We start from the raw sequence: 26,324 nt of genomic DNA, 5'->3' as shown, positions 1-26,324 counted from the left end.
GCTCCGCCCCCGGCCTGACCCGGCCGCCGCGCAGCGCCCTCTGGCGGTTTCCGGGCGGGTTGCTGGAAAACGAGAGGGAGCGCGGGAGCCCGCGATAGGGCCCGAACTCTGGGGGGAAGGTCCTGCCAGCCAAGTAGGGACAACTCGAGGAGGATCAGGTACGCATAGTGTCCCGGTGCTGCTCGTTTCCTGTCTTTTCTCCTCTTGCCTTTTCCTCTGTGAGTCTTCCCAGGCTTTCCGTTCATTCAATCCACATTTATCCAAAAATGACTACGTATGTCTAAACACTAAAAGATGCCAAGATGAAAAATTAAGACCTCAAGGGACGCACAGTTTCATTTTCGACTTTTCCCCGCTGATTAAAAGACATTTCTATGGCTCTCCACCCCTCTAACCTCCCTCACACACTTTCCTCCCTTTCCGTTCAGCCTCCTCCCCATTTCCCTTTCCTCCCAATGCCCTTTCTTCCCTTCGAAATCTCTTTTAGAATCATAAAAGAAATGTTGATACCTTATTTATTAGGAAACTGAGACTCAGAAAGGAAACGTGAGATCCGTAAGACCATACAGCAAGTTGATAGCATATGCAGTACTCTGGTTCTCAGCCCACTCTGCCCAACTACATCTCAGCTTGACCGAAATATATGTCCTTTGAGCTTCCCTGGTGGCACAGCGGTAAAAAAAAAAGTCTGCCTACCAATGCAGGAAAGGCAAGAGGCACGGGTTCAGTCCCTGGGTCTGGAAGATCCCCTGGAGAAGGAAATGGCAACTCACTCTGGCATTCTTGCTTGGAAAGTTGTATGGACAGAGGAGCTGAGTGGGTTACAATCTATGGGGTCTCAAGAAGTACCTCAGTGAGTACGACTTGACTGAGCACACACACCCATCCTTATGGAAATACAGCCTACCCTCCCCTACCCCTACACTTGTACACACCCACACCCACACCCACACCCAGCCTACCTTCCACCATTCCTACACTTGAACACACACACACACACATCATCATCATCATCACCCTCTTTCTCACAGCACTTTGTCTTAGAGCAGTGATTCATTCTCAGAGGGACCTGGCCACCCAGACCCACTGCCCCTCCAAAGGGTGTTTCTCGGATGTTATTCATCAGAGGTGACAGCATCTAAAAAGTCCCCCCAAGTAGAAAGAGACCTGTCCTGGGATTAGAAGTCCAAGTTCTGGCTTTTGCAGTGTGACTGGCTGTGGCCAACACCTCAGATTTTAGCTTATTCAGCCTTTAGTTTTGCTCTGTGGGTCTCTAAAGCTTCCTTCTTTGTAGTTACTCAGAAGTGTACCTCAGATGCTGTGGTTTGGAATAATTAAAATGTTTTCCCAACCTCTTTGTGTGTGTGGTGCCAGTGTGGTGGGAGGAGAAGTTTTATGGTTTTAATAAAAACAGAAGCACCTCCCAGGCAGAAATAAACTTGCAAAAGGGAAAACAAGATATGTTTCAATATTTCCTATGGCAACTGCCAGTTTATAGTAAAGAGGGAGTTAAAAAAATTTTTTCATAGTGTGAATGAGAGGGGTGAAGAGAACTCTGCCACTTGGGGGAATGTTGGTGGTGCATGCTATGCATGTGTGAGGTGAGACAGAATATGAGAATCTCTGCACCTTCTGCTCAATTTTGCTGTGAGACTAAAACTACACTTTTAAAAAATATATAAAAAAGCAAAAAACCCTAAGCACCACCACCCTCATTTCCACCTGGCTATCGTTAGATACCTTAGGAAGGTTTAAATCCAAAGGACAAGTCTGCATGGAGATTTAAGGACTAGCAATGAAGAGGGTAGACTTCCTTGGTGGCTTAGTAGTAAAGAATCCTCGTGCAATGTAGGAGATGCAGGTTTGATCCCTGGGTCAGGCAGATCCCCTGGAAAAGGAAATGGCAACCCATTACAGTATTCTTGCCTGGTAAGTCACATGGACAGAGGAGCTTGGTAGGCTACAGTCCATGGGGGTCTCAATGAATTGGACACAATTTAGCAACTAAACCACCGCCACCACCAATGAAAGGGGTAACGCATAAGCTAGATGAAGAGATTTAATTTGGGATAAGCAGGAATTAAGCAAGTAGTGTCCTTTCTTATCTGAAAGCCTCCTCAGACCCTGGGAAGGCTCTCAGGCTGCTCTGTAGGGCAGGACCACATCCAGGCTAAGTCCTCAGAGTCTGGGCCCACAGTTATTAATTCTTTCTATACCTAGATGAATGTTCTGTAGGGTCCTGTGAGACATATCAATCACATTTGATTTATTTATGTGTTAAGGACTGTTAAGCTCAGGGGAGGTTCTCAGACTTTGCTTAGGACTACACCACCATCATGTGAATCAAATAGTCTTATCTTTTTGTTCCAGTCAATTCAGAATTAAGACTATTAAATTTTTGTCTTTGTTTTTTAGATTAGAGTAATAAAGACATGATTTTAATTCAGTGAGTGTATTTGTGCACAGGCCTTTTAATGTACATTAGGACCTGTTTTTATCAACCAACAGTTGTCAGGAATTAGAGGGATGAACTCAGTGGCCACTGTGGCCCCATGTTTTTTGTTTTTTTAGTCCAGGTCTGTGTGAGACTGATTACTTCATGCCCACAGCATATTTGTGAGGCTGTGGTTGATGCTGTTTACTCCACTGTGATCCATGGCATCTCTGGCATATCTAACCCTGTCTAGTTTTTTGTCCTTCCCTCAGAGCAGATAGATGAGATAATGGCTCACCAGAAATCCATCAACTTAAAGAGGAAAAACAACTTACAGACATTGGTTTTTAAATATGAAGTATAAACAGAGGTTTATATATACCATCTCCTATGTGAGGTGACCATTCAGGTATGACCTAAATCAAATTGCTTATGAATATACAGTAGAAGTGAGAAATAGGTTTAAGGGACTAGATCTGATAGACAGAGTGCCTGATGAACTATGGACAGAGGTTCGTGACACTGTACAGGAGACAGGGAGCAAGACTATCCCCAAAAAAAGAAATGCAAAAAAGCAAAATGAGTGTCTGAGGAGGCCTTACAAATAGCTGTGAAAAGAAGGGAAGTGAAAAGCAAAGGAGAAAAGGAAAGATATACCCATTTGAATACAGAGTTCCAAACAGCAAGAGATAAGAAAGCCTTTCTCAGGGATCACTGCAAAGAAATAGAGGAAAACAATAGAATGGGAAAGACTAGAGATCTCTTCAAGAAAATTAGAGATCAGTTCAGTTCAGTTCAGGTTTCCCTGGTGACTCAGAGGGTAAAGCGTCTGCCTGCAATGCAGGAGACCTGGGTTTGATCCCTGGGTCGGGAAGATCCCCTGGAGAAGGAAATGGCAATCCACTCCAGTATTCTTGCCTGGAGAATCCCATGGACGGAGGAGCCTGGTGGGCTACAGTCCACGGGTCGCAAAGAGTCTGACACGACTGAACGACTTCACTTTCACTTTCACCTTTCAGTTCAGTTTAGTCACTCAGTCCTGTCCGACTCTTTGCGACCCCATGAATCGCATCACGCCAGGCCTCCCTGTCCATCACCAATTCCTGGAGTTCACTCAGACTCACATCCATCGAGTCAGGGATGCCATCCAGCCATCTCATCCCCTTCTCCTCCTGACCCAATCCCTCCCAGCACCAGAGTCTTTTCCAGGGAGTCAACTCTTCATGAACTGGCCAAAGTACTGGAGTTTCAGCTTTAGCATCATTCCTTCCAAAGAAATCCCAGGGCTGATCTCCTTTAGAATGGACTGGTTGGATCTCCTTATAGTCCAAGGGACTCTCAAGAATCTTCTCCAACACCACAGTTCAAAAGCATCAATTCTTCGGCGCTCAGCCTTCTTCACAGTCCAACTCTCACATCCATACATGACCACAGGAAAAACCATAGCCTTGACTGGACAGACCTTTGTTGGCAAAGTAATGTCTCTGCTTTTGAATATGCTATGTAGGTTGGTCATAACTTTTCTTCCAAGGAGTAAGCGTCTTTTAATTTCATGGCTGCAGTCACCATCTGCAGTGATTTTGGAGCCCCCATCAATAAAGTCTGACCCTGTTTCCACTGTTTCCCCATCTATTTCCCATGAAGTTATGGGACTGGATGCCATAATCTACGTTTTCTGAATGTTGAGCTTTAAACCAACTTTTTCACTCTCCTCTTTCACTTTCATCAAGAGACTTTTTGGTTCCTCTTCACTTTCTGCCATTAGGGTGGTGTCAAGTGCATATCTGAGGTTATTGATATTTCTCCCAGCAATCTTGATCCCAGCAATCTTGTGCTTCTTCCAGCCCAGCTTTTCTCATGATGTGCTCTGCATATGGTGACAGATATACAGCCTTGTGACAATATATAGCCTTGACGTACTCCTTTTCCTATTTGGAACCAGTCTGTTGTTCCATGTCCAGTTCTAACTGTTGCTTCCTCACCTGCATATAGGTTTCTCAAGAGGCAGGTCAGGTGGTCTGGTATTCCCATCTCTTTCAGAATTTTCCACAGTTTATTGTGATCCACAAAGTCAAAGGCTTTGGCATAGTCAATAAAGCAGAAATAGATGTTTTTCTGGAACTCTCTTGCTTTTTCGATGATCCAGCAGATGTTGGCAATTTCATCTCTGGTTCCTCTGCCTTTTCTAAAACCAGCTTGAACATCTGGAAGTTCACGGTTCACGTATTGCTGAAGCCTGGCTTGGAGAATTTTGAGCATTACTTTACTAGCGTGTGAGATGAGTGCAATTGTGTGGTAGTTTGATCCTTCTTTGGCATTGCCTTTCTTTGGGATTGGAATGAAAACTGACCTTTTCCAGTCTTGTGGCCACTGCTGAGTTTTCCAAATTTGCTGGCATATTGAGTGAAGCACTTTCACAGCATCATCTTTCAGGATTTGGAATAGCTCAACTGGAATTCCATCACCTCCACTAGCTTTTTTTGTAGTGATGCTTTCTAAGGCCCACTTGACTTCACATTCCAGGATGTCTGGCTCTTGGTGAGTAATCACACCATCGTGATTATCTGGGTCGTGAAGATCTTTTTTGTACAGTTCTTCTGTGTATTCTTGCCACCTCTTATTAATATCTTCTGCTTCTGTTAGATCCCTCCCATTTCTGTCCTTTATCGAGCCCATCTTTGTATGAAATGTTCCCTTGGTATCTCTGATTTTCTTGAAGAGGTCTCTAGTCTTTCCCATTCTGTTGTTTTCCTCTATTTCTTTGCAGTGATAACTGAGGAAGTCTTTCTTATCTCTCCTTGCTATTCTTTGGAACTCTACATTCAGATGCTTATATCTTTCCTTTTCTCCTTTGCTTTTTGCTTCTCTTCTTTTCACAGCTATTTGTAAGGCCTCCTCAGACAACCATTTTGCTTTTTTGCACTTCTTTTCCATGGGGATGGGATTGATCCCTATCTCCTGTACAATGTCATGAACCTCTGTCCATAGTTCATCAGGCACTCTATCTATCAGATCTAGTCCCTTAAATCTATTTCTCACTTCCACTGTATAATCATAAGGGATTTGATTTAGGTCATACCTGAATGGTCTAGTGGTTTTCCCTGCTTTCTTCAATTTAACTCTGGATTTGGCAATAAGGAGTTCATGATCTGAGCCACAGTCAGCTCCTGGTCTTGTTTTTGTTGACTGTATAGAGCGTCTCCATCTTTGGCTGCAAAGAATATAATCAATCTGATTTTAGTGTTGACCATTTGGTGATGTCCATGTGTAGAGTCTTCTCTTGTGTTGTTGTAAGAGGGTGTTTGCTATGACCAGTGCCCTTTCTTGGCAAAACTCTATTAGTCTGTGCCCTACTTCATTCTGTATGCCAAGGCCAAATTTGCCTGTTACTCCAGGTGTTTCTTGACTTCCTACTTTTGCATTCCCATCCCCTATAATTAAAAGGACATCTTTTTTGGGTGTTAGTTCTAAAAGGTCTTGTAGGTCTTCACAGCGTTACTGGTTGGGGCGTAGACTTGGATTACTATGATATTGAATGGTTTGCCTTGGAAATGAACAGAGATCATTCTTTCATTTTTGAGATTGCATCCAAGTACTGCATTTTGGACTCTTTTGTTGACCACGATGGTTTCTCCATTTCTTCTGAGGGATTCCTGCTCACAGTAGTAGATATAATGGTCATCTGAGTTAAATTCACCCATTCCAGTCAATTTTAGTTCGCTGATTCCTAGAATGTCGACATTCACTCTTGCCATCTCCTGTTTGACCACTTCAAATTTGCCTTGATTCACGGACCTGACATTCCAGGTTCCTATGCAATATTGCTCTTTACAGCATTGGACCTTGCTTTTATCACCAGTCACATCCACAGCTGGGTATTGTTTTTGCTTTGGCTCCATCCCTTCATTCTATCTGGAGTTATTTCTCCACTGATCTCCAGTAGCACCTACTGACCTGGGGAGTTCCTCTTTCAGTGTCCTATCATTTTGCCTTTTCATACTGTTCATGGGTTCTCAAGGCAAGAATACTGAAGAGGTTTGCCATTCCCTTCTCCAGTGGACCACATTCTGTCAGATCTCTCCACCATGACTCGCCCGTCTTGGGTGGCCCCACGGCATGGCTTAGTTTCATTGAGTTAGACAAGGCTGTGGTCCTAGTGTGATTATATTGACTAGTTTTCTGTGATTATGGTTTCAGTGTGTCTGCACTCTGATGCCCTCTTGCAACACCTACTGTCTTACTTGGGTAAATTAGAGATACCAAGGGAATATTTCATGCAAAGATGGGCTCAATAAAGGACAGAAATGGGAGGGATCTAACAGAAGCAGAAGATATTAATAAGAGGTAGCAGTAATACACAGAACTGTACAAAAAGATCTTCACGACCCAGATAATCACAATGGTGTGATTACTCACCTAGAGCCACACATCCTGGAATGCAAAGTCAAGTGGGCCTTAGAAAGCATCACTACAAAAAAAGCTAGTGGAGGTGATGGAATTCCAGTTGAGCTATTCCAAATCTTGAAAGATGATGCTGTGAAAGTGCTGCACTCAATATGCCAGCAAATTTAGAAAACTCAGCAGTGGCCACAGGACTGGAAAAGGTCAGTTTTCATTTCAATCCCAAAGAAAGGCAATGCCAAAGAAAGATCAAACTACCACACAATTGCACTCATCTCACACACTAGTAAAGTAATGCTCAAAATTCTCTAAGCCTGGCTTCAGCAATATGTGAACCATGAACTTCCAGATGTTCAAGCTGGTTTTAGAAAAGGCAGAGGAACCAGAGATGAAATTGCCAACATCTGCTGGATCATCAAAAAAGCAAGAGAGTTCCAGAAAAACATCTATTTCTGCTTTATTGACTATGCCAAAGCCTTTGACTGTGTGGATCACAAGAAACTGTTGAAAATTCTGAAAGAGATGGGAATACCAGACCACCTGACCTGCCTCTTGAGAAACCTATATGCAGGTTAGGAAGCCACAGTTAGCACTGGACATGAAACAACAGACTGGTTCCAAATAGGAAAAGGAGTATGTCAAGGCTGTATATTGTCACCCTCCTTATTTAACTTATATGCAGAGTACATCATGAGAAATGCTGGGCTTGTGGAAGCACAAGCTGGAATCAAGATTGCCGGGAGAAATATCAGTAACCTCACATAGGCAGATGACACCACCCTTATGGCAGGAAGTGAAGAAGAACTAAAGAGTCTCTTGATGAAAGCGAAAGAGGAGAGTGAAGAAGTTGGCTTAAAGCTCAACATTCAGAAAACGAAAATCATGGCATCTGGTCCCATCACTTCATGGGAAATAGATGGGGAAACAGTGGAAACAGTGTCAGATTTTATTTTTGGTGGCTCCAAAATCACTGCAGATTGCGATTGCAGCCATGTAATTAAAAGACGCTTACTCCTTGGAAGGAAAGTTGTGACCAACCTAGACAGCACATTAAAAAGCAGAGACATTACTTTGCTGACAAAGGTCCATCTAGTCAAGGCTATGGTTTTTCCAGTGGTCATGTATGGATGTGAGAGTTGAACTATAAAGAAAGCTGAGTGCCGAAGAATTGATGCTTTTGAACTGTGGTGTTGGAGAAGACTCTTGAGAGTCCCTTGGACTGCAAGGAGATCCAACCAGTCCATCCTAAAGGAGATCAGTCCTGGATGCTCATTGGAAGGACTGATGTTGAAGTTGAAACTCCAATACTTTGGCCACCTGATGCGAAGAACTGACTCATTTGAAAAGACCGTGATATTGGGAAAGATTGAGGGCAGGAGGAAAAGGGAATGACAGAGGATGAGATGGTTGGATGGCATCACCAACTCGATGGACATTGTTTTGGGTTGAGTCTAGGAGTTGGTGATGAACAGGGAGACCTGGCGTGCTGCGGTTCATGGGGTCACAAAGAGTTGGACACGACTGAGCAACTGAACTGAACTGATGTGTGGTGACAGAGACATAGGGATGTCAGATCACATTCCCAGGACTGGATTCAGTAAATGCTGGGGTTCCAGACTGTACACTTTGACTCTAAAGATTGCACCTTTAAACACTGTCCTACAGGAGTTCCCTTGTCAATTAAATCAAATAAGGGTCCTTGGCTTTTAGGGATTAGGCATCCTTATCATGTGTTTTTCTCCACACTATGACTGACTTCCTGCTTCTTCCTGTCTCTTCTTAATCTCTGCTGCTGCCCACTAAGATTCTGCACTTTGGGGATCTGGAAGCATGTGGGTAGAGTGTTGCTGTCAAGGAGGGAGATATGAGTGAAAACAGCCAGTAGTCCATATGTGACTAATACATGAGCTCAACCATGATCCTGAGAAAAGGAATTAGTACAAGACATACACAGAGAGATGGAAGGAAAGCTGAGACTATGGGTGAGAGAAGAGACAAAGAAACACAATCCCAAGAGGCAGCATCCCAGAAATGGTGAATGATGGGAAATGCAAACGTTGTTGCAAGGTAATTGTTTCACTTAGGGACAATGTGTGTTACTATTGACTTTTCAGGGCATCTCAGATCATAAAAGCAAAGTGGATGAACATATTTCTAAGTAAACAATTGACTTTAGAATTATTTAGCACTCACGAGAAAAATCAGAGCACAAGTGTGAAAGTTTAACATGCATTCTAGTATTAGAACATGAAGATTACCAATACTAAGAACATTGGTGCTTTCCTGTCATAACCACTACTTAAAACAGTCCTTTGAATCCCCTTGGGGTTTTAGAGGAGGTAGCAAGGTGTATGGTTTAAAACACAAACATTTGAATCCTAGTTCTATCACTTAGGAGCAGAATAACTTCAGAAAATTTATGCAACATGTTTCAGCATTAGATTTTTCCTCTTTCAAATGAAGAAGTAAAACTTTACTTTATTGTGTTGTGATGTTAGGTAAGCTAATATGTATACATCACTTCTGACAGTAGTTAGTACATAGTAGGTGAACTCTGGGAGTTGGTGATGGATAGGGAGGCCTGACATGCTGCAATTTCATGGGGTCGCAAAGAGTCGGACACGACTGAGCGACTGAACTGAACTGAACTGAAGTGCATGGAATGATGGTTATTATATCAAGTAGAACAGATATATTTATTAACCCAGCCACTTATAAATGATACATTTGTTCAGAAAGACTCTTTTTCTTGCCTTCATTCTATTAGAATCTCACTTAATGTCATTCATAGTTGAATCATGGTGACAGGATATGAACTGTTTCTAGCAGGCAGATATAATTTTATGTTCAGAAGTTGAAAAGGCAACAATGAGAGGGGTGGGGTTTTTAGATGAGATGTCTAAGCTCTGTCTCGTGGCCCTGGACAGTTTTCACCTCCGAGTCCTTGGCAAGTGTCCTTGACAAGTACTAAAGGCCAAGAGGCTTTTTCTGCAATGGGGTGAGCCAGGAGCAGAGGGAGGATGGAGTCATGATACCAAATGACTGCAGATCAGCATAGTTCTTCAAGTATTATGTGGGAAAATCCTTAGTTTGTGAGTTGTAACAAGTCTTTGTCTTGTTATGTGGACTTAAGTTTATTTCTTAGGTCCCCCCATAAGCTCCCAGCCTCAAAGATCTATCTCCTTAGAGAAAAAAAAGAGGGAGAGAGAAAAAAAGATGGAATTCTGCTATAAAATTGATTCTTTGAATCATAAAAACTTACTTTGAAGCAAGTTGGTGAAGGACTGTTCACTTACTTTATTTGTTTGTGTTCTTCCCCTAAACAGGGAAGGTTTCCTTTTAAACATCAAGGATGTTAGAAATAACCCCCTAGTTTGATAATCAATAATCAAGATCAAATTGTGATATTTTACTTTAAATCTCCTTAATGTAACACTAACTGTATAAGGCAACATTCTCCAGAGAAACAGAATCAATAGGAAATATAGATATAGGTAGATAGATCATCCTTATATTGAACATAATGTTTGACAAGTTATAACATGCTCATGTGTGTTGACTTGTATCTGACTCTTTGTTACCCCATGGACTATGGCCCATCAGGCTCTTCTGTCTATGGAATTTTTCAGGCAAGAATACTGGAGTGGGTTGCCTTTTCCTTCTCCAGGGGACAGATCTTCCTGATCCAAGGATTGAAGCTGTGTCTCTTGTGTCTCCTGCATTGGCAGGTGGATTCTTCACCAACTGTTCTAACTTGGAAGCAGTAAGATATTAATAATATCTTATATATATTATAATATTATATGTATATATAGAGAGAAGGATAGATGTATTTCAAATAATTATTTATTTATCCTTTATTCACTCTAATTATTCTTTATTTTAGAGTTGACTCATGAAACTATGAAAGCTGCCAAGACCAAAATTTGTAGAGTTAGGCCAGCAAACTGGAGACTCAGATAAAAGTTGATGTTGAATTCTTGAGTTCTGCAGTCTTGAGGATTCCTTTTTTATCCCCTGAAAAATTAGTTGTGTTCTGAAGGCTTTCAACTGATTAGATGAGGCCTGTCCACATTATGGAGAGAAATCTGCTTTACTCAAAGTTTAGTGATTTAAACGTTCAGTTCAGCTCAGTTGTTTCTAAAAAGGAGCTCCCCTGGTAGCTCAGCTGGTAAAGAATCTGCCTGCAGTGCAGGAAATCCCAGTTCAATCCCTGGGTTGGGAAGATCCCCTGTAGAAGGGATAGGCTACCCACTCCAATATTCTTGGGTTTCCCTGGTGGCTCAGACAGTAAAGAATCTGCCTGTAATGTGGGAGACCTGGGTTCAATCCCTGAGTTGGGAAGATCCCCTGGAGATGGGAATGACTACCCACTCCAATATTGTGGCCTGGAGAATTCCATGGACAGAGGAGCCTGGCACGCTACAGCCCATGGGTTCTCAAAGAGTCAGAACATGACTGAATGACTTGCACATCTTTAAAAAATACCTTAACATCAACATCTATACTGGTGCTTGACCAAACAACTGGCTACTACAGCCTAGCCATGTAGAGACATAAGATTAATCATCACACTAAGTAATACTAATTTATTTGGATCCTAAGAGCTTTATTTGTATAAACTCACTTAGTACTCAAAAAGCCAGTAAGTTAAGTTTTGGTCACAACAGATAAGGAAACTGAGGCCCAGATAACCTAAGTATTAATAGTTTGCCCCAAGTTACACAGCTGGTAAGGGCAGAATTGGCATCCAAACTCAGTAGATCTGGCTTCTGAGGCAGAGGGCTTAGGCGGTGGCCTGCTCTAACCTGAAGCACATGTTTATATTTATCTCCTTTGTGACTCTTCCAACCACCCATATAGGGACATCCACAGACTGAGCCCTCAACAAGTCTCCAAGTCAAAGTCATATCAGAGTGAATAGCAGGTGCTCAGAAAGTGTTGGATAATTAAGTAAATGAATGAACAGATGAATAGACTGAAGGAGGAAGGATCTGTAATCTTGACGATTAGGGATCTGAAGCATTACCATGCAATGGTGAGTAAAATCAGTTTTGACTCTCGAAGAGATCCAGATTTTTTGTGGTGTTGGTTGGAGATCAAAACAAAAAGAAATTGCAATGTGATAAAGACTGTAGTTTTTAATACCTTGGTCTTTGGTGTAAGACTAAATTGATGTGAGACTGCTTTCTTTCTTCATTAGACATAATACTAGATAAGTTAGTTTGTCTCTCCATGCTTATTCTTTGCCATATGTAAAATAAAATAAATAGAGGTAAAGCAGAGAGTTGTGGAAAGGAAATACATTGATTGAGATTGTGTCTATTGTATGCTGAGCCCTGTACCCAGAACATGGACAACATTTAATCAGTGACAGCTATATCGTAAGAACCTTGGTGAGTGTCCCAAGGCCAAAGACTAGAGAGTGTTAGGCTGATTTTATCAGGCTGAACTAAATATTTGAACTAAATTCCCAAGAATTTATACCAAAATGTAGAGCAGAGTTACAGACTGGTGACCAGCATTTCAGATTTGGCCTGAAACAAAAGTTTCAGATTTTTTGTTTGAAGTGCCCAGGAGTTTTCCAAAAATTAAATTCATTTTACCTTTGAGAAATTAGAAGATTCCTCTTTAAAAAGTCTAGAGTCTGATCAAAAAGAGATGGCCATATTGCATAGCTCTAGATAGGCTCTCTGGTTTCCTATTTCTCCACAATGTCTGCTGTTCTTTCTTCATTCATTTATGTGACTTCTCTGGATACTGTAGGCTCTTGATGCCAGTGTGCACATAGGAAGTACCCGTAGTAAGTAGCTGAATTGACAGGACCTGTACGCTATGCTAAGGAATGTGGGGTTTATCATATCCTAGGCAATCAGAAGCAGTCACAGAATTTTAAGCATGGACTTTAGCAGATTTGTATTTTAGACAGATTTTTCTGGGCTGCAGGAGCCAGAGATAGAAATCAGTTAATGAAAGGCTGTGGAAATAGTGCAAGAATAGATTGGTGAGAGAGTTTGGTCAGTGTCAAAAACAGCAACTTGGAAGGCAGAAAGTAGTGTGTACCTGCCAGTGATGAGTTGAAATGCCTCTTGTATGCCTTTATGTGATTTAAAATGTTTATGCTGAGCCAAGAGTGATAATTTTTGAAAATGCTGGATGGTTTTGTCCACAACACAGGACAGAAATATTATACATGTCCTTGCATTCAATGGGAAACAGAACTCTGATTTCCTCTCTAAGTTTTAATCATTTCAAAGATGGAGGAGAAGCTGGACATTTTGGATTGACACAGAATAAGTCTTTACTATGGCTCCTTCCTAAGAGATTATATTATGCATGACTGTAAACTGTAAATTGCAACTCTGCTTGTTGTAGAGGAATAGGATTTGGGAAAGGGAGAATTGATGAGGAAGAATGGGTATTAATGATTACTTCCAATGAATATATAGATGTGAATGATTAATTTTACTTGGGATTTTTTGGGTTTTTTTCTTGAGGACGATAGAAAGACATGACAAGGTTTTAAGTAGGAGCAAGATCTGGTCAAGTTTGTTTGATAATGTTTTTAACAATGTTACTCTGGAGAGTAAGGGATGGATGATGGAGGGGAATTTCGGGTAGGATACTGCAGTACATTCCAGTTCAAAGAATGTGACTGTGATGTGGATAAATGCTGGAGGCCAGGACTTGGAGGATCCAAATTAAATGGGAATAACTCATTGAAAAAAGTATGATGGGATTAGTTCATTGGTATGCTTACACCAGTTAGCTATCAAATTAAGGGAGAAATTGAAATATTGTAGTGAAGAAGTTTCAACTCCCCCCTCCCACCCTCTTAATCATATGTACTCAGTTCAGTTCAGTTCAGCTGCTCAGTCCTGTCTGACTCTTGGTGACTCCATGGACTGCAGCATGCCAGGCTTCCCTGTTCATCACCAAATCCCGGAGCTTGCTCAAACTCATGTCCATCAAGTATGTGATGCCATCCAACCATCTCATCCTCTGTCACCCCCTTCGCCTCCTGCCCTCAATCTTTTCCAGCATCAGGGTCTTTTCAAATGTCAGTTCTTCACATCAGGTGGCCAAAGTATTGGAGTTTCAGCTTGAGCATCAGTCCTTCCAATGAATACTCAGGACTGACTTCCTTTAGGATTGACTGGGTGGATCTCCTTGCAGTCCAAGGGACTCTTCGAGTCTTCTCTAACACCACAGTTCAAAAGCATAAGTTCTTCAGCACTCAGCTTTCTTTCTTTTTTTTTGAAGTTTCTAGTCTTTTTTTTTTTTATTTTTTTTTTAACTTTACAAAATTGTATTGGTTTTGCCATATATCAAAATGAATCTGTCACAGGTATACATGTGTTCCCCATCCTGAACCCTCCTCCCTCCTCCCTCCCCATACCATCCCTCTGGGTCGTCCCAGTGCACTAGCCCCAAGCATCCAGTATCGTGCATCGAACCTGGACTGGCAACTCGTTTCATACATGATATTATACATGTTTCAATGCCTCTCACATCCACACATGACTACTGGAAAAACCATAGCTTTGACTAGCCAGATCTTTGTTGGCAGAGTAATGTCTCTGCTTTTTAATATGCTGTCTAGGTTGGTCATAGCTTTTCTTCCAAGGAGCAAGCATCTTTTAATTTCATGGCTGCAGTCACTATCTGCAGTGGTTTTGGAGCCCCTAAAAATAAAGTCTCTCACTGTTTCCATTGTTTCCCCATCTGTTTGCCATGAAGTGATGGGACCGGATGCCATGATCTTCGTTTTCCGAATGTTGAGCTTTAAGCCAACTTTTTCACTCTCCTCTTTCACTTTCATCAAGAGGCTCTTTAGTTCCTCTTCACTTTCTGCCATAAGGGTGGTGTCATGTGCATATCTGAGGTTATTGATATTTCTCTCGGCAGTCTTGATTCCAGCTAATGCTTCGTCCAGCCCAGCATTTCTCATGATGTACTCTGCATATAAGTTAAATAAGTAGGGTGACAATATATAGCCTTGATGTGCCCCTTTCCCGATTTGGAACCAGTCTGTTGTTCCATGTCCATTTCTAACTGTTGTTTCTTGACCTGCATACAGATTTGTCAGAAGGCAAATCAGGTGGTCTGGTATTCCCATTTCTTGAAGAATTTTCCACGGTTTATTGTGATCCACACAGTCAAAGGCTTTGGCATAGTCAATAAAGCAGAAGTAGATGCATTTCTGGAACTCTCTTGCTTTTTCAATAATCCAATGGATGTTGGCAATTTAATCTCTGGTTCTTCTGCCTTTTCTAAATCCAGCTTGAACATCTGGAAGTTCACGGTTCACATACCGTTGAAGCCTGGCTTAGAGAATTTTAAGCATTACTTTGCTAGTGTGTGAGATGAGTGCAATTATGAGGTAGTTTGAATATTCTTTGGCATTGCTTTTCTTTGGGATTGGAATGAAAACTGATCTTTTCCAGTCCTGTGGCCATTACTGAGTTTTCCAAGTTTGCTGATATATTGAGTGCAGCACTTTCACAGAATCATCTTTTAGGATTTGAAATAGCTCACCTGGAATTCCATCACCTCCACTAGCTTTTTTTGTAGTGATACTTCCTAAGGCCCACTTGACTTCACATCCCAGGATGTCTGGCTCTTGGTGAGTGATCACACCATCATGGCTATCTGGGTAATGAAGATCTTTTTTTTATAGTTTTGCTATGTATTCTTGCCACCTCTTCTTAATATCTTCTGCTTCTGTTAGATGCATACCATTTCTGTCCTCTATTGAGCCCATCTTTGCATGAAATGTTCCTTTGGTATTTCTAATTTTCTTGAAGAGGTCTCTAGTCTTTCCCATTCTGTTGTTTTCCTCTGTTTCTTTGCGTTGATCACTGAGGAAGCTCTCCTTGCTATTCTTTGGAACTCTTCATTCAAATGAGTATATCTTTCTTTTTTTCCTTTGCCTTTTGCTTCTATTCTTTGCTCAGCTATTTGTAAGGCCTCCCCAGACAACCATTTTGCCTTTCTGGATTTCTTTTTCTTGGGGATGATCTTGATCACTTTCTCCTGTGCAACGTCACGAACCTGCATCCATAGTTCTTCAGGCACTCTGTCTTTCAGATCTAATCCTTTGAATCTATTTCTCACTTCCACTGTATAATTGTAAGGAATTTGATTTAGGTCATACCTAAATTAGGTCTGGTGGTTTTCACTACTTTCTGCAATCTAAGTGTGAATTTTGCAATATGGAGTTCATGATTTGAGCTGCAGTCAGCTCCCAGTCTTGTTTTTGATGACTGTATAGAGCATCTCCATCTTTGGCTGCAAATAATATAATCAATCTGATTTCAGAATTGGCCATCTGGTGATGTCCATGTGTAGAGTCTTCTCTTGTGTTGTTTTAAGAGGGTGTTTTCTATGACCAGTGTGTTCTCTTTGCAAAACTCTGTGTCTTTGCACTAACATATCAGATGCACCAACATATCAGATATATGATATACATATATGTGTATATATAATATAATATAGTGCATAATCATATCCACTAGCTGTAAATATTTTCCAATTCAAAAATAAGATGCCTAACATTTACTGAGTCCTAAGTGTGTGTCCTCTACTTGAGACTTTAAAAAAATTAATTAATTTATTTGACTGTGTGAGTCTTCAATTTTTGTTGGGGCATGTGGTATCTTTAATTGCAGCATGTGGGATCTTATTACCTGACTAGGGATTAAACTAGGGCCCCCTGCTTTGGGAGTGATAAATCTTAGCTACTAGATCACCAGGGAAGTCCCTGCCTGCGACTTTTAGAAGCATAAGTTTGAATTATCTCCATTCTGTTGAAAAAATATTATCTCATTATCCACTGTTTTTTCAAGGTATAAACTAACTAGCTATTAAATTATTAGATTAACTGCTCTATTTTATAATACTAGCACACTAATTATGATTTGCCTTCTAACACAGCTCAGTGATGCTGTGTCCTGTGAAGTGGTTGAAGTCAATCTGACTACAATGGCTGACAGCAGTGGTTGTATCTCCAGATTTCCTTCATTCCAGTCCTGGCTTTGCTGGTTGCTATCTGTATAACATAGGCAAGTTAGCTATTATCCTTTAGATGCCTCATGTCTTCATCTTCAAAATACAAATATTAGTATTACCATCATCATTGAGTAAAGAGAAGGGTGTTAGAAAAGGGTCTGGCACATATTGACTGCTTATAAGTCTTTTCTTTTATAATAGTTGGTATTAGAGGAAGATGGTGGGAATCTGAATCAGCACTAAACAGTGAGAATAGAGAGGGGAGGTGAGAAATTCTGCAATGGAAGAAGCTGTCTTATTGTGCTATGAAATGAAGTTTAAGTGCATACTTGCAATTCTATAACCCACTGAAAAATAATCAAAACTAACTGAAATTAATTTTCCAAAGGCATGTGTGTATATACTTTTGCCTTCAAATTAAAAACTTAACTCTCAAAATAAAATCTGCTGCTGTTTCAGTCCCCCCTCCCATCCCTTTTTTCTTCCACCTGTGAAAGCCTTAGAAAAGACTACTTATTCTATGAAAGTTGCACAGGGTAGAGGTTAAACCAGGTGGAACCAAACTCAGTGAGTAAACAGGAGAAATACAAAGAGGACAAAGAACAGGACATTGCAAAAGTCTGACAGTTGGGAGTGAATTTTAACTGATTTTCTGTTACTCTGCCCTGTACTATCAGACAGCTGTGTGGGGTCAAGGCCACACTGGGTATATGCAGATTGCTGGTTGGATACCCTTGACCTTGTTGCTGGCAAAGGCCAAGCCTGCTGGAATTCGGCTGGAAAAAGTTACCTTCCCTGTAGTAACTGTCTTCCTCTACACTAACCCTCCTTGGTTTTAATGGTGGTTGCCACCACATTCCCACGAACTTCATTAAATATTTACCGAGTACATAATCTACTAAACATGACTTTCGTACTCAGAGCAGGCAAAGACTTGTTTCTGACTTGCTACCTTATTATTTTGTGAGAATTGTCTTTGAGTCCCTTGGCAGGAAAGAGGAGAAACATTAATTATAAACCAGACAGTAACCATAATGTTCAATTTATTAGCCACACCTGGCTATTTAAATTATAATTTAAATTAAATTTAAAAATTTAGTTTCTCTGGTGTATGTTTCAAGATCTCAGTATAGTGAAAGGCTACATACTGGACAGTACAAATGTGGACTATCCCATTATCTCAGATTCTTCTACCATTTAACACTGTACTAGAATGCTGATCACTCTTCTACAACTGATTTGACCAAATGCGCAACTTCTACATTTAAGAATGTTCTTTTTATATTCCTCCTAAAAATTCGTATATTCATTTTCTATGGATACTGTAACAAATTACCACTAATGTAATTATACGTTTATTGTCTTTCAGTCCTGTGGTTCGGGAGACTGTAATGGGTCTCTCTGGGCTAAAATGAAAATGTCCCCAGGGCTTCCTACCGCTCTAGAGGCTCTGTTCCTTTTTGCAGATTTTCCATGCCACCTGCATTCCTCGGCTCTGGTTCTTTTCTTCCATCTTCAGAGTGAGCAACTCTGAGCTAGTCCTTTTCTCACTGCTAACTCTCTTCTTCTCCCTTTTTTTTTGCCTCTCTCTTGCACTTATAAAAGACCTTTGCGATAACATTGGTCTCATTCAGATAATCCAAAATAATGTCCTCCACTCAAGGTGAGTTGATTAGCAGCCTTGATTCCCTCTACAACCTTAATTCTTCTCCCTTTGCCATGAAATATGACATATTCAGGTTTGAGGAATTAAGGTTCAGATATCTTTGGGAAGGGCTCTTATTCTACCCACCTTAATGAGTTTTTATAAAGCACAGTGATTCTCCTTGAAGGGAGAGGCAACGTAAATATATTATAGACAATTATTCATGTGGTTCTGATTTAACAAAAATTCTAATTACCTATAATGAAATAATTAAATGATAGTTAATTATAAGAAAAATAAGACATTAATAAATATTATGTGCAGCAGGCACTAAGATTCTAAGAGCTTACATATATGCACTCATAAAGGGATGGGTGAATAGAGACATTAATAGTGTCTTAATAGTAGTGTGGGATAAATGGAGACTCAGAGAATATTAATCAGGAAAACAGAATTCTCTTCCTAGCATAGTCACCTATTCACTTGTGCAGTTTCTCTAGATTTAAATTGTTGACACAGATAAAAGTAGAAAACCAGATAAATCTATCCTATGGTTCTTTCCAACTCTTAAAATTTTCCTTTATATTTTAAGGTAGAAGAAGTCATAACATTGGGGAAAAAAATGGACAATATTGAGCAATGCAGAACTGCCCCACATAACTTCAAAATAAAAGAGTAAGTACAGGAAAACTAAACAGAGGTGATTTAATTATAGAAAATACAGCATGGTTTTATTTTTGTTTCTGATAAGATACAGAATGATTGAAGAGGTAAAGAAATTGGATAAAAATAATCAAACTGAGCCTGGGAACTGTGGGTGCATACTCATTGCTTTACTAAGAATCAAGATAAGAAGGAGGAACACCAAAAGAACACTCTTGTCTTTCCAGTTAGTTTAGACTGGCATTAGTAATTAGTCTGAAACGTGTTTAAATACCTTTTCATCTTCTCGCTTTATTTTAATCAGGTGCTTAGAGAAACAGATGACTGTTTTGCCATTAGAAGAGCTACAATCTTGTCAAAAGCTATTAGACTTTATGCAAATAAACCTTTGCTCTCAACAAAGTTCATAAACAGCTGAGACTCTGTGCTGTAGCATTCACACATGTGGTATGCAGCAGCTCACTGAAAGATGACCCCAAAGAATAACATAAAGGCTATTTCTGTAAGAGAAGCTTTTTGAATTAAATAAACCTTGAATTCGTAAAGCCACAACTTTCAGATCAAGGTGTTTAAAAGCTATTGTATCTAAAGGCTGTTATTCTAGAGATTAATCAGATACTGAGAAATCTTTGTGCCAATAATACTCTAAATATATTAACAAAGTAGCAGTATTGAGGGCATTAAACACATTAAATTAAATGTTGTTTCATTGCCAAGTTGTGTCTGACTTTTTGTGACCCCATGGACTGTAGCACGCCAGGCCTCCCAGTCCCTCACCATCTCCCCGAGTTTTCCCAAGTTTATGATCATTGAATCAGTAATGCCATCCAACCACCTCATCCTCTGTCACCTACTTCTTCTGCTTTCTAACTTAAATGTATCCTTACTCCAAAACTATAGTTGATATTACATATGCCATAAATTGGGAAAGTTCTCTGATTGGAATTGAAAACCAACAGATAAAACTATCCTAAGTCTATCTCTTTTTCTCCTTTGCCTTTTGCATCTCTTCTTTTCACAGCTATTTGTAAGGTGTCCTCAGACAACCATTTTGCCCTTTTGCATTACTTTTTCTTAGGGATCGTCTTCATCACTTCCTCCTGTACAATGTCATGAACCTCTGCCCATAGTTCTTAAGGAACTCTGTCTATCAGATCTAATCCTTTGATTCTATTTGTTACTTCCACTGTCTAACCATAGGGATTTGATTTAGGTCATACCTGAATGGTCTAGTGGTTTTCTATACTTTTCTTCTATTTAAGTCTGAATTTGGTGATAAGGAGTTCATGATCTGAGCTGCAGTCAGCTCCTGGTCTTGTTTTTGCTGACTGTATAGAGCTTCTCCATCTTTGGCTACAAAGAATATAATCAATCTGATTTTGGTGTCGACCATCTGGTGATGTGCATGTGTAGAATTTTCTCTTGTGTGTTGAAAGACGGTGTTTTCTATGACCAGTGCATTCTCTTGGCAAAACTCTATTTTCCTTTGCCCTGCTTCATTCTGTACTCCAAGGCCAAGTTTGCCTGTTACTCCAGGCATTTCTTGACTCCCTACTTTTGCATTCCAGTCCCCTATAATGAAAAGGACATCTTTTTTGGGTGTTAGTTCTAAAAGGTCTCATAGGTCTTCATAGAACCATTCAACTTCAGCTTCTTCAGCATTACTGATCAGGGCATAGACTTGGATTACTATTATATTGAATGGTTTGCCTTGGAAACGAACAGAGATAATTCTGTCGTTTTTTGAGATAGCATCCAAGTACTGCATTTTGGACTCTTTTGTTGACTATAATGGCTAGTCCATTTTTTCTAAGGGATTCTTGCCCATATATAGTAGTAGATATAATGGTCATTTGAGTTAAACTCACTCATTCCAATCCATTTTAGTTCCCTGATTCCTAAAATGTCAATGTTTACTCTTGCCATCTGCTGTTTGACCACTTCCAATTTGCCTTGATTCATGGACCTAACATTCCAGGTTCCTATGTAGTATTGCTCTTTACAGCATGGGACTTTACTTCCATTACTATCACAACCACAACTGGATGTTGTTGTTGTTTTGGCTCCATCTCTTCATTCTTTCTGGAGTTATTTCTCCACTGATCTCCAGTAACATATTAGGCACCTATTGACCTGGGGAGTTCATCTTTCAGTGTCATATTTTTTTGCCTTTTCATACTGTCCATGGGGTTCTCAAGGCAAGAATACTGAAGTGGTTTTCCATTCCCTTCTCCAGTGGACCACGTTTTGTCAGAACTCTCCACCATGACCCATCCGTCTTGAGTGGCCCTACATGGCATGGCTCATAGTTTCATTGAGTTAGACAAGGCTGTGGTCCATGTGATCATGGCATCTGGTCCCATCACTTCATAGCAAATAGATGGGGAAGCAATGGAAACAGTGTGAGACTTTATTTTGGGGGGCTCCAAAATCACCTCAGATGGTTACTACAGCCATGAAATTAAAAGACACTTGCTACTTGGAAGAAAAGTTAGGACCAACCTAGACAGCATATTAAAAAGCAGAGACATTACTTTGCCAACAAAGGTCCATATAGTCAAAGCTATGTATTTTCCAGTAGTCATGTATGGATGTGAGAGTTGGACTATGAAGAAAGCTGAGTGCTGAAGAATTGATGCAGCTCCCATGGACTGAAGCGTGCCAGGCCTCCCTGTCCTTCACCATTGCCCAGCGCTTGCTCAGACTCATGTCCATTGGGTCAGTGATGCCATCCTATCATCTTGTCCTCTGTCGTCCCCTTCTCCTGCCTTGAACCCTTCCCAGCATCAGGATCTTCTCTAAGGAGCCGGCTCTTGCTGGTACCCAAATTCATCTTGTTTGTCAGAATGGTACAGTCATAGTCATCACCCAGATGCTGCAGGTGTTGATTTCTGACAACTTATATTTTAGCTGTAATGGGGAGGGCCTTTGGGCTTCCCAGGTGGTGCGGTGGTAAAGAATCTGCCTGCTAGTACAGGAGATGTGGGTTTGATCCCTTGGTCAGGAAGATCTCCTAGAATAGGAAATGGCATCCTACTCTATTATTTGGAAAAATTCATGGAAAGAGGACCATGGTGGGCTACAGTCCATGGGACTGCAAAGTGTCGGCCACTACTGAGGATGCATATATGAGCATGAGCAAGGAAAGGAGAGCCTTTAGCTAGTAAGCACTGCCTAGAAAGTTATGCAACCCTCCATTTTAGCAGTGTTCAGTAGTCAGTGGTTGACTAATATAAGGGTATAATAGCTCAACACCCTTGGATATAAGCAGTGAAACCTCTGTAAACAGTTGCGACTCCAGAGCTCTTCATGAGTTCAGGTTGAGGATTAATTTCTCCTGAAGCCACATCTTTGTCTAGCTTCTTCTCTTGCCCTATCCTCTTTCCCTCCCCTCTTTAAATGTTGACCTCGAGAGCACTCTAAATAAATCACTTGCTGAAGATTCTCTGCCTAAGACTCTGATTCTAGGGAACCCGTTTTAAGATAACTTATGTCAGAAATGGTCCTGTCAAGCAAATTCTAAAGATGTAATTTTGGAGCTGGATCATAAACCAACTGGATGGCAATGAAGACCCTGTCCCTAATGATAAATGGTGACTTGATAGTTCCTTGGATATTGTAGCAGTACAGTTGTCAAGATGATGGAGATGTGCTAGCTTTTACAGGGTCATTGGCATTCAAAACATATAGGAAAAATAGTAAAATTAAGGAATATGGAATTGGGTGGCTACTGGTGAATGTCTGCTGGTACAGTAAGGAGACAAAATAATTAATCATCTATTTAAAGATAAGTGTGAAAGTGAAAGGTCCTCCTTGGCAGTCTTTAAAGAGATCCTTGTCACCTGTAGCTGGAGAGCATACTGAACTGGTGAATAGGCAAATGTCTTGATAGTGAAAGAAGCAGAATTTCAGAGAAAAGGGAATACACAGCCTAGGTGACTGGATGCCATGATAAGACACACGTGCTTCAGAGAGTAGGAAAGATATATGACAGTCTGGTGGCTTGTCACATCTGTGACCCTTTTAGCAAGCCAATGATCTGGGGCACTAGTCTAAGGTAAAGGGGAAATTAGTATACCTTGTGCGTCCTAGCCTTAAATAAGAAGCAATGAGCAGCAAACATCACTGTTTGGTGCAAACTGTGCATCAGCGAACTGTACTGAATGATTGAGCAAGTGATGTGGAAAGCTGCCAGGTTTCAGTAGGGGCCCTGGGCAAGACAGGACCTGTGGAGGCTATAGTACGAGTAGTCATACCACTTGGGTCATGTGACCCAGATCTTACAATGGTGCATGCATTGTTTGAACATGGAGTCTCTGGCAGATAAGAGGTGCATGGAGTCTCTGGCAAGCCCCAACAAAATAGTTTCAAACAGGCAACTGACATTTTTGGAGAAAGAGCATGCCAGCTGCAGCAGAGAACATTTTTCAAAATGCAATTGCTGGAATGCTGCTGGACATGGTGTATTAGTTTGTGTTCTTTGGCGAAACAGAACCAATAGTATACAAAATATATTTATATTTACAAATATAAATGAAATGATATATATATATGTGTGTGTGTGTGTGTGTGTGTGTGTGTGTATTTATAATAGGACTTGGCCTGTGTGATTGTGGAAGCCAAGAAGTCCTACAATCTGCCATCTGCAAGCTGGAGACCCAGAAGACTTGGTGGTATAATTCAGTAAAAGTCCAAAGCCCAGGAAAATGGGAGCACCAGTGTTTGAGGGCAGAAGAAGATAGATATCTTAGCTCAGGCAGAAAGCAAATTAACTCTTTCTTTACCTTTGGATTCTATTTAGGTCCTAAGTATACTGGATGATGCCAACCTGCATTGTTGAGGAATATCTTCTTTACTCAATTTACTGTTTTGAATGCTAATTTCTTTAGAGGTACCCTCATAGACACACCCATAAATAATGTTTTACAGATATCTGGGCATCCCTTAGCCCAGTCAAATTGACACACAAAATTAACCACCACAAGCCCACCTCTGACAACGTGGCATCTGTACATGTGTTTAATTTCAATTTTATTTTATATTTTTATTGAAGTACAGTTGATTTAAATGTCATATTAGTTTCAGGTATATAGCATGGTGATCTAATATTTTTTAAATTATACTCTATCTAAAGTTATTATAAAGTATTGGCTATATTCTCTGTTCTGAGCAATATATTTTATAGCTTATTTATTTTATACATGATAGTTTGTGCCTCGAAATCTGCTACACCTATCTTGCCCCTCCTTCATTCCCTCTTCCGATTGGTAACCACTATATTGTTTCCTATATCTGTGAGTCTGGTTCCATTTTTTTATATTCATTCATTTGCTTTATTTTTTTTAGATTTTACATATAAATGATAACATACAGTATATGTCATCCTCTATCTAACTGATTTCATTAATCATAATACCTTCCAGGCCCATCCATGTTGTTGAAACTGGAAACATTTCATTAATTCGTGTGGGTAAGTAATATTCCATTGTCTATTCAGGTTTCTTTCCCCATTTTAAAATTGAATTTTTTTTCCACTGTAAGTTGTATGCACTCCTTATATATTTTGGATACTAATCCTTAATCAGTTATATCATTTGCAAATATTTTCTCTAGTAGTTTGATTTTTTCATTTTGCTGATGATTTTCCTTGCTACACAAAAATGTTAAGTTTAATTAGGCCACTTGTTTATTTTTCCTTTTCTTTCTTTTGCCCTAGGAACAGATACAAAAGAAATATTGCTATGATTTTTGTTACAGTGTTCTGCCTATGTTTTCTCCTAGGAGTTTTATGATTTGCAGTCTTACACTTAGATCTTTAATCCATTTTGATTTTACTTTTGTATGTGGTGTGAGAAAATATTCTAGTTGAATTATTTTACATGGACTTGTCCAGGTTTCCCAGCACTGCTTATTGAAGAGATTGTCCCGTTGTGTATTCTTACCTCCTTTGTCCTAGATTAATTGACCATGGTTGCATGTGTTTGTTTCTGGGCTCTCTGTTCTGTTCCATTGATCTATGTGATTGTTTTTGTGCCAGCACTATAATGATTCAATTACTGTAGCTTTGCACTATTTTCTGAATTCAGGGTGTGTGATATTTCCAGCTTTTTTTTTTTTTTTTTTAAGATAGCTTTGGTAATTCAGGGTATTTTGTGGTTCCATATAAATTATTTGTTATAGTTCTGTGAAAAATGTCATGAGTATTTTGATAGTAGTCACATTCAATATGTTGTTTGTTTTGGGGTAGTATGAACATTTTACCAATATTAATTCTTCTAATCCAAAAGCACAGAATACTTTTCCATTTGTATCATCTTTAATTTCCTTCATCAGTGTTTTATAGTTTGGGGCGTATAGTCTTTCATCTCCTTGGTTAAGTTTCTTTATAGTTATTTTATTCGTTTTGATGTAATTTTAAGCAAAATAGTTTTATTCCTTCTCTTTCTGATAGTTCATTATTAGTATATAGAGAAGCAACAGATTTATGTGTATTAGTTTTGTATCCTACAACTTTACTGAATTCATTTATTAGTTTTAATAGGTTTTTTTGGTGGAAACTTTAGGATTTTCTATATATAGTATTGTGTTATCTATAAATAGTGACAGTTTTACTTCTTTCCTTTCATTTTGGATACTTTTTATTTCTTTTTCTTCTTCGATTGCTGTGGCCAGGACATTTGCTGCTGCTAAGTCGCTTCAGTCATGTCCAACTCTGTAAGACCCCATAGATGGCAGCCCATCAGGCTCCCCCATCCCTGGGATTCTCCAGGCAAGAACACTGGATGGAGTGGGTTACCATTTTCTTCTCCAATGCATGAAAGTGAAAAGTGAAAAGTGAAAGTGAAGTCGCTCAGTCGTGTCCAACTCTTAGCAACCTCATGGACTGGAGCCTACCAGGCTCCTCCGTCAATGGGATTTTCCAGGCAAGAGTACTGGAGTGGGTTGCCATTGCCTTCTCTGCAGCTTTTCACTAATAGTATGTTATTAGCTGTGGATTTCTCATAAACGGCCTTTATTATGTTGAGATATGTTCTGTCTATACCCATTTTGATCAGAGTTTTATCAAATGATTTTGTTTACATCTGTTGAGATGATACTGTTAGTTTTATCCTTCTTTTTGATGACATGGTTTATGGAATTGATTGATTTGTTGGTATTGATCCATCCTTG

The 26,324-nt window shown here is 40.0% G+C and overlaps 1 long non-coding RNA gene across 1 annotated transcript; it reads left to right on the top strand.

Annotated features, from left to right (window-relative positions):
• Nucleotides 1-11,538: 11,538 nt before the first annotated feature.
• Nucleotides 11,539-24,625, top strand: LOC133254483 (uncharacterized). Its single transcript, XR_009738682.1, has 3 exons — nucleotides 11,539-11,873; nucleotides 19,084-19,166; nucleotides 24,578-24,625. It is a non-coding gene; the product is annotated as an uncharacterized LOC133254483 (long non-coding RNA).
• The last annotated feature ends 1,699 nt before the right edge of the window (nucleotides 24,626-26,324 follow it).

Source organism: Bos javanicus, chromosome 1, assembly GCF_032452875.1.
Source record: "Bos javanicus breed banteng chromosome 1, ARS-OSU_banteng_1.0, whole genome shotgun sequence".
NCBI classification, from domain to species: domain Eukaryota; kingdom Metazoa; phylum Chordata; class Mammalia; order Artiodactyla; family Bovidae; genus Bos; species Bos javanicus.
This window is presented reverse-complemented; position numbering and strand designations above follow the sequence as displayed.